Raw genomic sequence first — 14,384 nt, 5'->3', positions numbered from 1 at the left:
TGGGCTCTTCTTCTGGGATAGTGATAAAGGTCGCAAAGGTAATATGCCCCAAGCAGTGCTCCTGAACACCCACCCAAGCCACAGGCCTCCCGATCACAGTGTCTGGCAACTGCGTTCTTTCAGTGGCTCAGAGTAAAAATCTTGGCATTATCCTTGACTGCTCCCTTTCTCTCACAATTCACATCCATTTCATCAGCAAGTCAGTTCTGCCTCTACTTCATTACCCAGAATCCAGCCATTTCTCATCTCTCCACCAGCAACTGTTGTGTAGGCCATGGCTGCCCCCCTCGACAGCAGCCTCACAGCTGGTTTCCCCTCTGCACAGCACCAGAGTGGTCATGTCATTCTCCTGCCTAAGATCTGCAAAGGCTCCTATTTAATTCAGAGTGAGAGTCAAAATTCTTACTGTGGCATCCAAAATTTGTTACCTGTCGGGCCTTACTTCCTCTCTGCACCCTGCCTATGCCACTCCAGCTCTGATGAGTTCCCAACCAATCCGAGTTAACCAATTTTGATGCAAACCATTGGACCCACTGCTATGGACATTGAGAGCATTCAGTGCTGCCCAAGCACTTGGCACAGAGGCACATGCTTAAGCTTCAGGGAAGCTCAAGTCCTACAATGTTGCTGGAAGATGCACACTTTCCAGAAATTGCATTGTTTTTCTCTTCTGCTACCATCTTTTTTCCTATCAACCCTGACACTATCTGTTCAAACGTTTTATCCTTTAAGACAGACAAAACAAATTTGCTAAAGGCTACTTTTCTCCCCTTGTCAAAATACTTCCTATAAAATTCCTAGGCCAGGCTTGAGCACTGGAGAGACTCGGAGTAGCCTGGGTCTGGAAAAAGTCAAAGTTGGGCTCACGAGGGCTTCCAAGGCCGTGCATGCTAATATGCCTAGACTAGTTTGTTTTCCTATGAAGAAAATGCAATCTAAATCTTTTGGATTCAGATTTGACAAACATTTTCATTTACTTCTCTGTCATGGAACTATGTTATTTGTCTTCATTTTATAAAAGAGAAACTCTGCGGTGTGGAAAGACTTTAGCAGCTCTGAGAAAATGGCAGCAGAACTGAGACAGAAGCCCGTGTAATCTCCAATGCACAAACCTCTGCTCTATCAACGTGCCTGCCTCCTTTTTTCCCTGAAGACCTGTCCAAAATTAACTTGAAAGTAGTTTCCATTTTGGATCTTCTTTAAACACACAAACATGAAGCTGATTTCTAAAGTGGAAATGTCTCTGGAATGTGCTAAGATGGGAGGCTCCATAAGGACGTGGCTTCAGTTTCCATTCATTATATGCCATGAGCACAAATAAATTAACCTCGTCACAGCAGTAAGTAACACTCACTCCGCCTCCCCCATCCTTCCTTACTCCTAGACAGAGGCAATTAAGGCCGACCAAAAAACTTAATTTCCTTGTCAGAGAGTTTCAAAAATATCTCCCTCAATTGCTCAATGAATAAAGTATTTATTTTATCTTAAGGGCTTCCAGTAATGGTGGAATGGCTACTATGAGACAAACTCTGCACAGATAATTATGACTACTGGAATATAAAGTACAGCTGTCTGAGGCGAGTGCAATAGCTCACTGTAATCCCAGCACCTTGGGAGGTGAGGTGGGAGGATCACTTGAGGCCAGGAGTTTGAGATCAGCCTGGGCAATACAGCCAGATCTTGCCTCTACAAAAAATAATAATAATAATTAGCTGGAAGTGGTGGAGTATAATTCCATCTACTCAGAAGGCTGAGGGGGGAGGATCCTTGAGCCAGGAGTTTGCAGTTACAGTCAGCTGTGATCCAGCCACTGCACTCCAGCCAGGGCGGTAGGGTAAGACCTGGGCTCTAAACGCAACCACTGCCCCCAGCTACCTGATGTCACTGGAGAACAAAGCAAAGCAGACAGAAACCACAGGATATGCCACTGGCTGACGCTCCTGCCTAAGGGCAGGCACCAAGGTGAGGATAAAACCCATACAGAAACCTGCAGTTAGTCTCCTTGACTGAACAATCAAAAACAAATTTCAGGGTGATCACAGAAGCCTGAATAATGAGGACAATCCCAGGAAAAAGAGCTTCAGGGAGATCTAAAGATAAAATTTGGGCGGAACTCTGCTCAAGTCTTTGGCTGACTGCTGAACTAGGATGGTATGGGGAAGACTCCATGCAGTTGGTTAGGGCCAAAAATCTGAAAATGGAATGTGAAGTTTTAACTCAGCCACATTAACTTCCTGCTAAAAGGAAAAACAAACAAACTAACTAACCCAAACTCTTCAGCAAAACAACAGAATCCAAAGACTCTGCAATCTGTCACTCAATGACCAACATGCCAACGAAAGAAAGAAGAAAAGGAAAACGTGACTGGTACAGAAGTCAACCAATGGAGACCAACATGTAGATGTTCCAGAGGTCAGAAAAAATGGTGAACTATTACACCAGTGCTCAGAAACATACAGAAAAACATGCTTCTAAAGAGGTAGGAGATAGTTAAAAAAAAAAAAAAAAAAAAAAAAAGAAATATAACAAATTATCAAATGGAAATTCTAGAACTGGAAAATATAGTATCTGAAATAAAAATGTGTACAAAAGGCTTATCAAAATATCAGAAGAAAGGGTCAGTGAATCTGAAGATAGACCAATGGAAATGAACCAATCTGAAAAGGATAAAAAAATGTTGGAAAATGAGGAAAAGCACCTTAGTGACTTGTGGGACAATATGAAATGGTCTAACATACATGAGGAGGGTGAATAAAGCAGAAACAAATCTATAGAAATAATGGCCAATAATTTCACAAATTCAGTAAAAGACCTAGATTTACAGATTCAAGGAGATTGCTGAATCCCGAGCAGGATAAATACAGAGACACATAATTAGATGGGCCTTGGCTGAGTGGCAGCTGACTTCTCATCACAAATAATGAAAGATAGAGTAGTGTGACAACATCTTTGAACTGCTGAAAGGAAAGAACTGCCAACTCAGAATTATGTATTATTACAAGTAGTATTACTACAAGAAGTGCTGTGTGAAGCTTCTCAGGCTGAGGTGACATGATGACAGGTAAAAATTCTGATCTTTAAGAAGGAATGACAACACCAGAAGTGGTAAAATTGTGGGTACTTACAACACACTGTTTTTAAATTAATTTCTTTAAAACATATAGAATGGTTTAAAGCAAAAATTATAACATTGTACTGTGAGGCTTATTGTGTATGTATACGAACATATAAATGACAGCCCTATCATAAATTCAGGTAAGGAATAAATGAAATTATATAGTTGCAAGGTTCTTACATTTTATATAAAGTTGTAAATATTACTTTTAGTAAACTATGAAAAGTTAATGACATATGTTATAATCTCCAGAGCAACCATTACAAAATAATGCAAAGGAACAGTGATAAATAAAAAATAAGTTAAAATGGAATTTTTAAAAATTCCAATTAACCAAAAAGAAGTCAGGAAAGGAGAAAGAGAGGCACAAAAAGAAGATGAGAATGGTAAAGCAAAATGGTAAATGTAAGTCCAACTATATCAATAATCACATTAAATGTTAGTGGTCTAAACATTCCACTTAAAAGATAGAGACTGTTGTTATGGTAATGTTCTAGTTCTTGAGCTGGGTGTTGGTTGCACAGGAATGTTCACTTTGTGAAAATTCCTCAGAACATACTTATTATTGGTGCTCTTTTATGTATGCATATTATACTCCAAGAAAAGCTTTACAAAGAACAAATATGTTGATCCAATTTTTCTACTTTTAGGATTTTTTTTCTATTATCTTTATTATTATTATTATTTCAGCATATTATGGGGTTACAAATTTTAAGGTTTCAAATAATGCCCTTTCCCCCACCCCCCACAAATCTGAGCTTCCATCGTGACCATCCCCCAGATGGTGCACATCTCACTCATTATGTATGTATATACCTGCCCCCCTCTCCCTTCCCCTCCCACCCATCCAATACTCAATTACTGTAGTTCCTATGTGTCCACTTAGGTGCTGCTCAGTTAATACCAGTTTGCTGGTGAGTGTATGTGGTGCTTGTTTTTCCATTCTTGGGATACTTCACTTAGTATTATGGGTTCCAGCTCTAACCAGGAAAAATACAAGATGTGCTATATCACCGTTGTTTCTTAGGGCTCAATAGTATTCCATGGTATACATATACCACATTTTATTAATCCACTCATGAATTGATGGACACTTGGGTTGTTTCCACAGCTTTGCAATTATGAATTGTGCTGCTATGAACATTCAAGTGCACGTGTCTTTTTTGTAGAGTGTCACTGGATCTTTTGGGTAGACGCCCAGTAATGGGATTGCTGGATCAAATGGTAGATCCACTTGTATCGCTTTAAGGTATCTTCATAACACTTTACACAGATTGAACTAGTTTGCAGTCCCACCAGCTGTGTATAAGTGTTCCTTTCTCTCCACATCCACACCAGCATTTATTGTTTGGGGAATTTTTGATAAAGGCCATTCTCACTGGAGTTAAGTGATATCTCATTGTGGTTTTGATTTGCATTTCCCTGATGATTACAGATGTTGAGCATTTTTTCATATGTTTGCTGGCCATTCTTCTGTCTTCTTTAGAAAAGTTTCTGTTCATGTCCTTTGCCCACTTCTTGATAGGGTTGTTTGATTTTTTTCTTGCTGTTTTTCCTGAGTTCTAAATAGATTCTAGTTATAAGCCCCTTATCAGATGTGTAGGATGCGAACATTTTCTCCTTTTCTCCCATTCTGTAGGTTGTTTATTTATTTTCATGACTATTTTTTTGGCTGTGCAGAAGCTTTTTAGTTTGATCATGTCCCATTTATTTATTTTTGTTGCTGCTGTGATTGCCTTTGGGGTCTTCTTCATAAATTCTTGGCCTGGGCCGATGTCTAGGAGAGTGTTTCCAACTTTTTCCTCTAGAATTCCAATAGTTTCATATCTTAGGTTTAAGTCTGTTATCCAGCGTGAGTTGATTTTTGTGAGAAGTGAAAGGTGTGGGTCTTGTTTTAGTCTTCTACATGTGGCTATCCAGTTTTCCCAGCACCATTTATTGAAAAAGGATTCTTTTCCCCAGTGTATGTTTTTGTCTGCTTTGTCAAATATTAGATGGCTATATGAGGATGGTTTTATATCAGGATTCTCAGATCTGTTCTACTGGTCAATATTCCTATTTTTGTGCCAATACCAGATTGATTTAATTACTACAGCTTTGTAGTATAGCTTGATATCTGGCATATTAATACTTCCCATTTTGTTTTTATTGCCTAGAATTGCTTTTGATATGCAGGATCTTCTCTGGTTCCAAACGAAGTGTAAAATTTTTTCTATATCTGTGAAGAATGCTGATGGGATTTTAATAGATATTGCATTGAATCTGTAGATCAGTTGGGATAGTATAGACATTTTAATGATGTTGAGTCTGCTGACCCAAGAGCATGATATGGATTTCCATCTGTTTACATCCTCTGCTATTTCCTTCCTTAGTGTTTCATAATTCTCCCTGTAGAGGTCTTTTACCTCCTTGGTTAAGTATATTCCTAGGTACTTTATTTTCTTTGTTGCTATTGTGAAGGGAATTGAGCCTTTTATTTGGTTCTCAGTTTGATTGTTGTTGGTGTATATGAATGCCTCTGATTTCTGTGTGTTGATTTTGTACCCTGAGACTTTACTAAATTCATTGATCAGTTCCAGGAGTTTCTTGATTGAATCTTTGGGGTTTTCTAAATAGAATAGCATATCATCAGCAAACAGTGAAAGTTTGATCTCTTCTGCTTCTATTTGGATACCTTTAATTCCACTTTCCTGTCTGATTGCTGTAGCCAGGACTTTCAGCACTATGTTGAATACAAGTGGAGATAGTGGACAGCCTTGCCTATTTCCAGTTCTAAGTGGGAATGCTTTTAATTTTTCCACATTCAGTATGATGTTGGCTATGGGTCTGTCATATATGGCTTATATCATTTTTAGGTATGTTTCTTCTATGCCTATTTTATTAAGTGTTTGTATCATGAAGGGGGGCTGAATTTTGTCAAAAGCTTTTTCTGCATCTATTGAAAGAATCATGTGGTCTTTGTTTTTGTTTCTGTTTGTGTGGTGAATTGCATTTATAGATTTATGTATGTTGAACCACCCCTGCATCCCTGGGATGAAGCCCATTTGGTCGTGATGGATTATTTTTTTGCTAAGCCTCTGGATTCGGTTAGCTAGGATTTTGTTGAAAATTTTTGCATCTATATTCATAAGGGATAGTGGTCTGTAGTTTTTTTTGTTGTTGTTGTTGCATTCTTTCCTGGTTTTGGTATCAGAGTAATATTCACTTCATAAAAGATGTTGGGGAGGTTTCTATTCTTCTCAATGTTGTGGAATAATTTCTGCAAGATAGACACCAGTTCTTCTTTGTAAGTGTGGTAAAATTCGGGTGTGAAATCATCTGGACCGGGACTTTTCTTTTTAGGGAGATTTTTAATTGCTGTTTTTATTTTGTCTCTTGATATTCGTCTGTTCAGGAGTTCTATTTCTTCCTGGTTGAGCTTAGGGAGGCTGTGTGTTTTTAGAAATTTGTCCATTTCCTCCACATTTTCCAGTTTGTGTGCATAAAGGTTTTTGTAGTATTCGTAAATTATATCTTGTATCTCTTGGGATCAGTTGTGATATCTTTTTTTGTTCCTGATGGAGCTTATTAGAGATTTCTCTTTTCTGCTTTTCGTTAGCCTAGCCAAAGGCATGTCGATTTTGTTTATTTTTTCAAAGAACCAACTTTTTGTTTTATTAATCTCCTGTTTAGCTTCCCTGTTGTCAATTTTGTTTAGTTCTGATTTGATCTTAATGATTTCACTTCTTCTGCTGGGTTTGGGGTTGGTCTGTTCTTCTTTTTCCAGCTATTTGAGTCATTTCATTAGATTGTCTATTTGTAATCTTTTTGACTTTTGGTTATAGGCATTTATGGAAGTAAACTTTCCTCTCAGTACTGCTTTAGCTGTGTCCCAGAGGATTTGATAACTTGTCTCTCCATTGTCATTATGTTCATAGAATTTTTTTATTTCCATCTTGATTTCTTCATTTATGAAGTAATCATTTAGTAGGAGGTTGTTTAATTTCCACGTTTTTGTGTAGAAATGTGAGTTTCTGTTAGGGTTGATTTCTACTTTTATTCCACTGTGTTGAGAAGATATTTGGTATAACTTCTATTTTTTTAAATTACTTGAGGCTTACTTTATGTCCCAGGATATGGTCAATCTTAGAGAATGTCCCGTGAGCTGATGAGAAGAATGTATAATCAGTGGATTTTGGGTAGAATGTCCTGTAAATGTCAGTCAGACCCTACTTTTAGGATTTTTATCTTAAAAAACAAGTACTCAAAAAAACACAAAAATATGTATTTACAAGTGTTTTGATCCCAGCATTGATTCTAATACTGAAAAATTGAAGACAAACTAATTGTATAATATATTATTAGGAAACTAGTAAAATGTATTAATGTACACTTATATAATGAAATACCATGCAGCCAATTCAAAGGAATGATTTAGCCTTATATTTATTTTAAAAGTCACTAAAATCATATTATTTATATGAATTAAAAAGTAGGTTAAAAACCAATATGCAGAGTGTGAATCTTATTTAAGAAAATTAATTAAAAGGCAAATAATGAAAAGGCACACATATACCAAAGATTTTATGTACCAAATTGTTAATAGTATCTATTTTTGAATGGTGGGATTTCAGAGGATTTTAACCCTAATTATTTTCTGTTATTTTGAATTTGTCAAGATGAATATATTATCTTCATAATCAGATGAAGCAATAAACATGTTTATATTTTGAAACAAATATTTGTGAAGAGTTAATAAGAAAAGAGGAAAATACCCTAGCCTTAAAAAAAAGTAGTAAGAACATCTTAAAAAGTTGGATGATGGCCGGGCGCGGTGGCTCACGCCTGTAATCCTAGCTCTCTGGGAGGCCGAGGTGGGTGGATTGCTCGAGGTCAGGAGTTTGAAACCAGCCTGAGCAAGAGCGAGACCCCGTCTCTACTATAAATAGAAAGAAATTAATTGGCCAACTAATATATATACACAAAAAATTAGCCGGGCATGGTGGCGAATGCCTGTAGTCCCAGCTACTTGGGAGGCTGAAGCAGGAGGATTGCTTGAGCCAGGAATTTGAGGTTGCTGTGAGCTAGACTGACTCCACGGCACTCACTCTAGCCTGGGCAATAAAGTGAGACTCTGTCTCAAAAAAAAAAAAAAAAAAAGTTGGATGAAAAGTAATAAATACCTGTTTGAAGGTACCAGAGAGATCAAGGAAATGGGAAATTGTGGGGCTAAGATCAAGGAAAGGAGAGAAGGTGTGGAGGTTGATTCAGCATCTGGGCCACCTTCCCCTCAGGCACTGGCTGACCCCAAGCCCAGGGGCAGAGGGGCTGAGGGAGCCTCTGAACAGACCCAGGGGCAGGGACAGCGATGGCGCCCTCTTCTGAGTGCGGACACGTTCCAGGGGGAGGACAGAGGCCACAGCAGCTCTCTCCATAACTGTTAGCTGTCATTAAACGTATTGCAGCAGCCAAGACAAACACCTTTACTCGTTGTTGGACCCCTTCAATTAGAGTTTCCTCTGCAATTTCGTAGCATTTATCATGTCCTCCACTTCATATTTTAGTGGAAGATTCGAGTCCCCATCTGCCTTTCCCAATTATGAGATCCCTGAGTGCTGCCACAGCCTCTTCTTCCCTAAACCACCCTACAGCCAATTCTACACTCCACTTTGCACCCCTTCAAACACCCCAGCTCTGCTCGGCAGGACCAATGGGCCTCATTTTGGCCCCTCTTTATCCGTTGGACTTAGTTAATGACTTGACCTTTTGCTCCCTTCATCCTCACCGGACGTGGCCCTCCACAGAGCAGCCTTGCTGCAGGTCGACTCGCAGCACCAGGTGCAGGCGCCTTGGAGGTGCCCCGCTGCATGTGCTCTGTGCTTAGTATCCCACTTTCCAGCCCAAGGAGGGCCAGAGGGATTGAGCACAAAACCCCTCCAGCATACAAGATCCTTAAGGAAGTGTCAAGTTTCTACTCTGGGAAGATCTCTTCTTTGGGAAAATGGCAGGAATCGAGCATTGATGAATAGCAGACAAATGTTCCTGGATGGCATGTCATATGTCCTTCCCCTAATGGGTGACAGGCCCTGCACCAGTCCCTGCCGCTGCTTAGGGTGCAGGCCGTGTGCCTCCATGGCAGGGTGCACGTTATCAGTCTCCTGCTGCAGCCATAGCAAATGACCACACACACAGTGGCTTGAAACAACACACATCGGTCATCTCCCAGTTCCTGCAGGTCAGAGGTGCTGGCCCAGCGTGGCCCAGCTGGTTCTTTGCTTAGAGTCACAGAGCCTCCATCAGGGTGTGATCAGGGCTGCATCCCTTTCTAACGGCTCTGAGGACGAATCCACTTCCAACCTCATTTGGGTTGCAGGCGGGGTTCAGTTCCATTAGGCTGGGACTGAGGTCCCTGATTCCTTGGTCTGCCTTGCATCCCTGGGCTCATGGCAACTTCCTCCACCTGCTCCTAAGCAGGGTGGGTTGAGTTTTTATGCTTTGGATTTTCCTGCCCTCCTCCTCTCTGTTGCATCTTTCTCGTCTTTCTGCCGTCATTTCTGCTCCTAAGGGATCCTGTGGCACAGTGGGTCTGTCCACATAGTCCACAGCCATCACCCCACTTCAAGGTCAGCTGATCAGTGACCTCAGTTGCATCTGCAACGTCCCTTCCTGGCAGTCCCTAGATTCATGTCTGAGTAAATAACCAGGGGCTAGGGGTCTTGAGGGAGCACCCTATGAACTCTGCCTACTACAGGTGCACCTTCTAGACTTTTCCCCTGGGAACCAGTCCAGCACCTGGGGTCCTTGTTATCCATGAGGCATCCCCCAGCTCCCAAGTATCCTTGCTGCCTGGCTCTCCGAGGGTACCCTGGCAGCTCCCACCAGTCCCCTCCCCTGGGGGGCAGCAGGCTAGCTCCTACGGGTCACCTGCATACCGGAGGAGCCGGGGTGGCCAAGCCCTCAGACAGAAAGATGGGGCCAGCCCTGGAACCATCTCCAGGGTCCCAGCTTTTCCTAACGTGCAGGAATCTCACCCAGAGATCTCAGATGCAAGTAAATGACTCCCAGTAGTGAACTTCCACACAGAACAGGACCGACCACCCCCACACAGGGAGCAAGTAAGGCCTGTGCCAGAGCCCCGAGGAGGCCCAAGAATGCAGTGGAGGAGGCTGGGCTGCAAGGCCGCATGGACACCCCCACGAGTTCGGCCGCTGGCAACTGCTCACCCCACACTGCATTTCTCTGAGATTCCCACCTGGCCTCGGGGGCTGGTGCAGAGCCAGTCGCTCTGTTCGGGCTGGTGAGCCACATGGCACCACTGCTGGGCTCAGCTTACAGGATGTGTGCTAAACAGCTGGGCCGTTCCTGACTGCTGGCTGCTGGGGCTTTCCAGAGGCCCCTGCCGCTCTTGCCCTGCATCTGGAAAAACAATGTGGACAGCACAAGCCCAAGGCAAGGGGCGGTGAGACTTAGCGAAACCCAAAGCCACCAGGGACCCTTTGCTGCAGCTACTCTAGTCGGGCTGAGCTTGGCCTGCTCTCCAGAAAGCCCATCATGTGAGCAACAAACGCTTTGCTCCCTCCTGGGTGTGTGTGTGTGTGTGTGTGTGTGTGTGTGTGTGTGTGTGTGTGTGGCATTAACAGTCTTGACATCTAAACCAAATTTTGGAGTGACTGAGGGCCCTTCCTGGGGCAACCACAAAACAAGGTGCAAGCTATTTGCCCAAATAAACAAGTGGAGGTGTGCCTCCCAAAGGGCTCAGCTAAGACGTGCATGTTCCAGATCAGACCCTTCTCCACTCTTCTGTGAACACAGAAATCTGGTCGTGGGCCCTGGGGGCTCCACTGGGCCACAGCTCCCCATGGCCTGGGGCAGGGCTGGGGGCAGCCTGTGCATAGACCAGGCAAGCCTGGAGGACCACTGCGGCCAGCCTGAGGGCATGACAAGAAGGGACCCCTCTGCCACCAAGGGGGCTTGGCCATCACACTGACCTCCCAGAAGCCTTTTTCTTATTTTGAGGAAAATGAATTATAGAGTGGAAACACTTTGGAACATGGTTAAAAACCATCGGAGATGCTGTGATTCCACAGACGTGTCCTGAGCTCAAGCTGCCCTTGGCCCAGCCTCCTGCCTTTCTTGCCTCCCCAGAGATGGGTCTGGTCTCTTGGGGTGTTTGGAGGCTCTATGTGTGGGGTGAAAACCCCTGTAGTCCCCCTTTACAAAGATGTTCCTTTGGCTGTTGAACACTTTGCATTTTTGAAAAGTCCAATTTCAATGTAAACTTGCAAAGGGTCCTTGTACAAATATTTCCAAATCATTATTACCCAGTTACCCCAGTTAAGTTCTTTCTAATTAAGCCCATCAATTTCACAAAAGCCTGCTTCCCAGAAGACTGATGTGAAACAAGCAGCTGATGGACATATCTAGGCTAGGTTGTCAGATATGTTCTCCACATTTCTGCATTTTAGCATCGTTCTAGCAACTGCCATCACATACCATCCAAAGCAAGGCAGACTTCCAACCAGCATAAGCAAGAACAAGATCTCATCTCTACAAAATACAGAAAAATCATCTGGGTGTGGGAGCATGTGCCTGCAGTCCCAGCTGCTCAGGACTGCACAAGGGCCAGCGTCTGAGGCTGCTGTGAGCTATGATGGCACCACTGCACTCTAGCCCATGCCACAGAGCAAGACTTTGTCTCAAAAACAGAAAAACAAACAAATGAAAAAACCCCACACTAACAATGCCAGATGCTGGCCAGGGCGAGGAGCAACAGGACCCTCATTCATTGCTGGTATAGCCACTTTGGAAGACAGGTGGTTGCTTATGAAACTAAACTTACTCTTACCATATAACCCACAATTACATTCTTTGTTATTTACCCAAATTAGTTAAAAACATGCCCACATAAAAACTGTACACAAATGGTTATAACAGCTTTATTCACAATTGTCAGAACTTGAAAGCAACCAAGATGTCTTTCAAAAGGTGAATGGATAAACATATTGATATATCCATACAATGTAAAATTATTCAGCAATAAAAAGATATAAGCTATGAAGCCACAAAAAAGACATGAAAGAAACTCAAATGCAGACTGGAAGGTGAGAGAAGCCAGTCTGAAAAGGCTATGTAGTGCGATTCCAACTACGAGACACTGTGGAAAAGGCAAAACTATGGAGACTGTAAAAAAATTAGTGGCTGCCAAAGGTTCAGGGTGAACAGGTAGAGCCCAGAGGAGTTTTAGGGCAGGGAAACTAGTCTGTATGACATTGTAAATGGTGGACATGTGTCATTATATATTTGTCTAATCCCATACAGACACCCTGACTGAGCCCTAATGTAAACTATGGACTCTGGTTAATAACATTGTATCAATACTGGCTCATCAAATGTAACCAAGGCACTACACTAATGTAAGATATTAATAATAACTGGAGGCGGGGTGAGGGGTATATAGGAACTCTCTGTACCCTCTGCTTAATTTTTCTGTTAAACCAGAAACTTCTTGAAAAAAAATAAAGTCTATTAATTAAACAAATGGTAACATAGTTTTACACATGCTAAATGGTTAGGAAACACATAAATACTATAATAAATATGGCACTTTACTGTGAAAAAAACATGCATTTTGCTTGCAGAAGTGGGCAGCAGAAGGGCTGCAGCTCTGAGCTACTGTGAAGTGGCAGAAGGAGGGTTATCTGAGATCAGAGGCGAGGTGACTCCAGATGTGGGAGGGCACAGCTTGTGACACACGTGAGCTGAGCCCGCAGCCCTGTGCAGCTCACTCGCAGCGGAGTGCAGAGTTCTGCATTCGCCTAGTGTTTCTGGTGAATAAGTGCACGTAGCCAACAAAAAATATGCACGACACTCAAACAGTTCCCTAACAGTCATTCTGGAACAAATTTGAGTTTTCAAAACAAGCATTACAGCAGAACAGACCATATATAATGAAAGCAAGAAATATGGTCTGTGTGCTCATTACCCAGCTTCATTCTTACAGAATTAGGACGAGACCTGCTCAATCTAGAAAGGAATTTTCTTAACTTGGCAAAGATTATCTGCCAAAATCTACAGCACACTCTGTATTTAATGGAGAAAGCTAAAATATATTTCTTTTAAGATAGGAAACAAGACAAGGATGCTTATCATCCTTGTTTACCAGGAATCTGGAGGTCTTGGCCATGCTGTAAGTGAATCAAAAGAAGCAAAAGGCATAAGAATTATAAGAAAAAAAGTCATAATTTAGAAATGATATACTTATCTATCTAGAAAAAAATACATAACAGAAGCATCAACTATTAGAACTAATAAGATAGTTCATCAAGATGGCTGAAAATTAATGTTTTTTATTGTACCAGTAGTAGCAACCTGCTAGAAAATATAATAGAATGATAGAACTGACAATAGCAAGAGCCCTTAAAATATCTAGACATTAACCAAGAATTAACTAAGACCTCTATAAAAAACATTTTGAAACTCTAATAAAGGAAACATAGAAAATAGTATGAATGATCAGAGAAAGAGTCCATGCTCTCAGAGGCTCTTGGATGGGACAACTTAAATATGTTAATTATATACCCATTAATCTATACATTTAATGCAAGCCTGATAAAAATTTTAGTTAGAATTTTTGAGAAATTTGATAAACTTACTCTACAATATATATGGAAACCATAAAGGACCATAAATGGGTAAGTCAACTTTGCAAAAGAAAAATATCTTCAAAAATGGAACAAATGGGCATATTCAAAACAGTAGCAATAAGAATATGGGTTTTTTTTTTCAAATCTAGCAATTTAATGCACTCAACCGTACAACTGTCAGAAACTAAACATGCTTTTCATCTCTTAAACATTTTGAGATCCTCATTCTCTTACAATTACAAAATGAAACCCATAGGAGAACACATTCCTGATTATTTTAATTTGTAAAACAGATTCCATGTTTCATGGCAGAATCAAAGGTGAATCCTTCAATCACTTATATTTTGTTCATGGCTATTAACACAAGGCTAGCGTGTAAACACTACCAGAAAACACAGTTTTTCTAAGAGTAATAAAAACTATTAAACTAAAGAGTCAATACGCATTCAACAATTCTCAGATGAGGTAAATCTAATGCGTCGTTTCCTAAAGAATTTAATGCTGAGGTGGAAAACACTCACTGAAAATATCAGTCTTCATGGGACTCTCCAAGTGTAATTTCCTAACGAATTATTTGTTAGGGAGTCTGGTTGAACTTCACATGGATTTTTCTTGGTGGGGCTGCAGTAATTATGGTCTTGTCCCAG

The 14,384-nt window shown here is 41.2% G+C and overlaps 1 protein-coding gene across 1 annotated transcript in view; it reads right to left on the bottom strand.

The window, feature by feature from the left end:
• ARHGEF4 (Rho guanine nucleotide exchange factor 4) overlaps nt 1–14,384 on the bottom strand; it is an 87,728-nt gene that overhangs the window by 42,317 nt on the left and 31,027 nt on the right. The gene's annotated exons all lie outside the window — the stretch shown is intronic.

This window comes from Microcebus murinus, chromosome 8 (genome assembly GCF_040939455.1).
Source record: "Microcebus murinus isolate Inina chromosome 8, M.murinus_Inina_mat1.0, whole genome shotgun sequence".
Taxonomy (NCBI): Eukaryota; Metazoa; Chordata; class Mammalia; order Primates; family Cheirogaleidae; genus Microcebus; species Microcebus murinus.
Note: the sequence above shows the minus strand (reverse complement) of the source record. Positions and strands in the feature narration are given on the sequence as shown.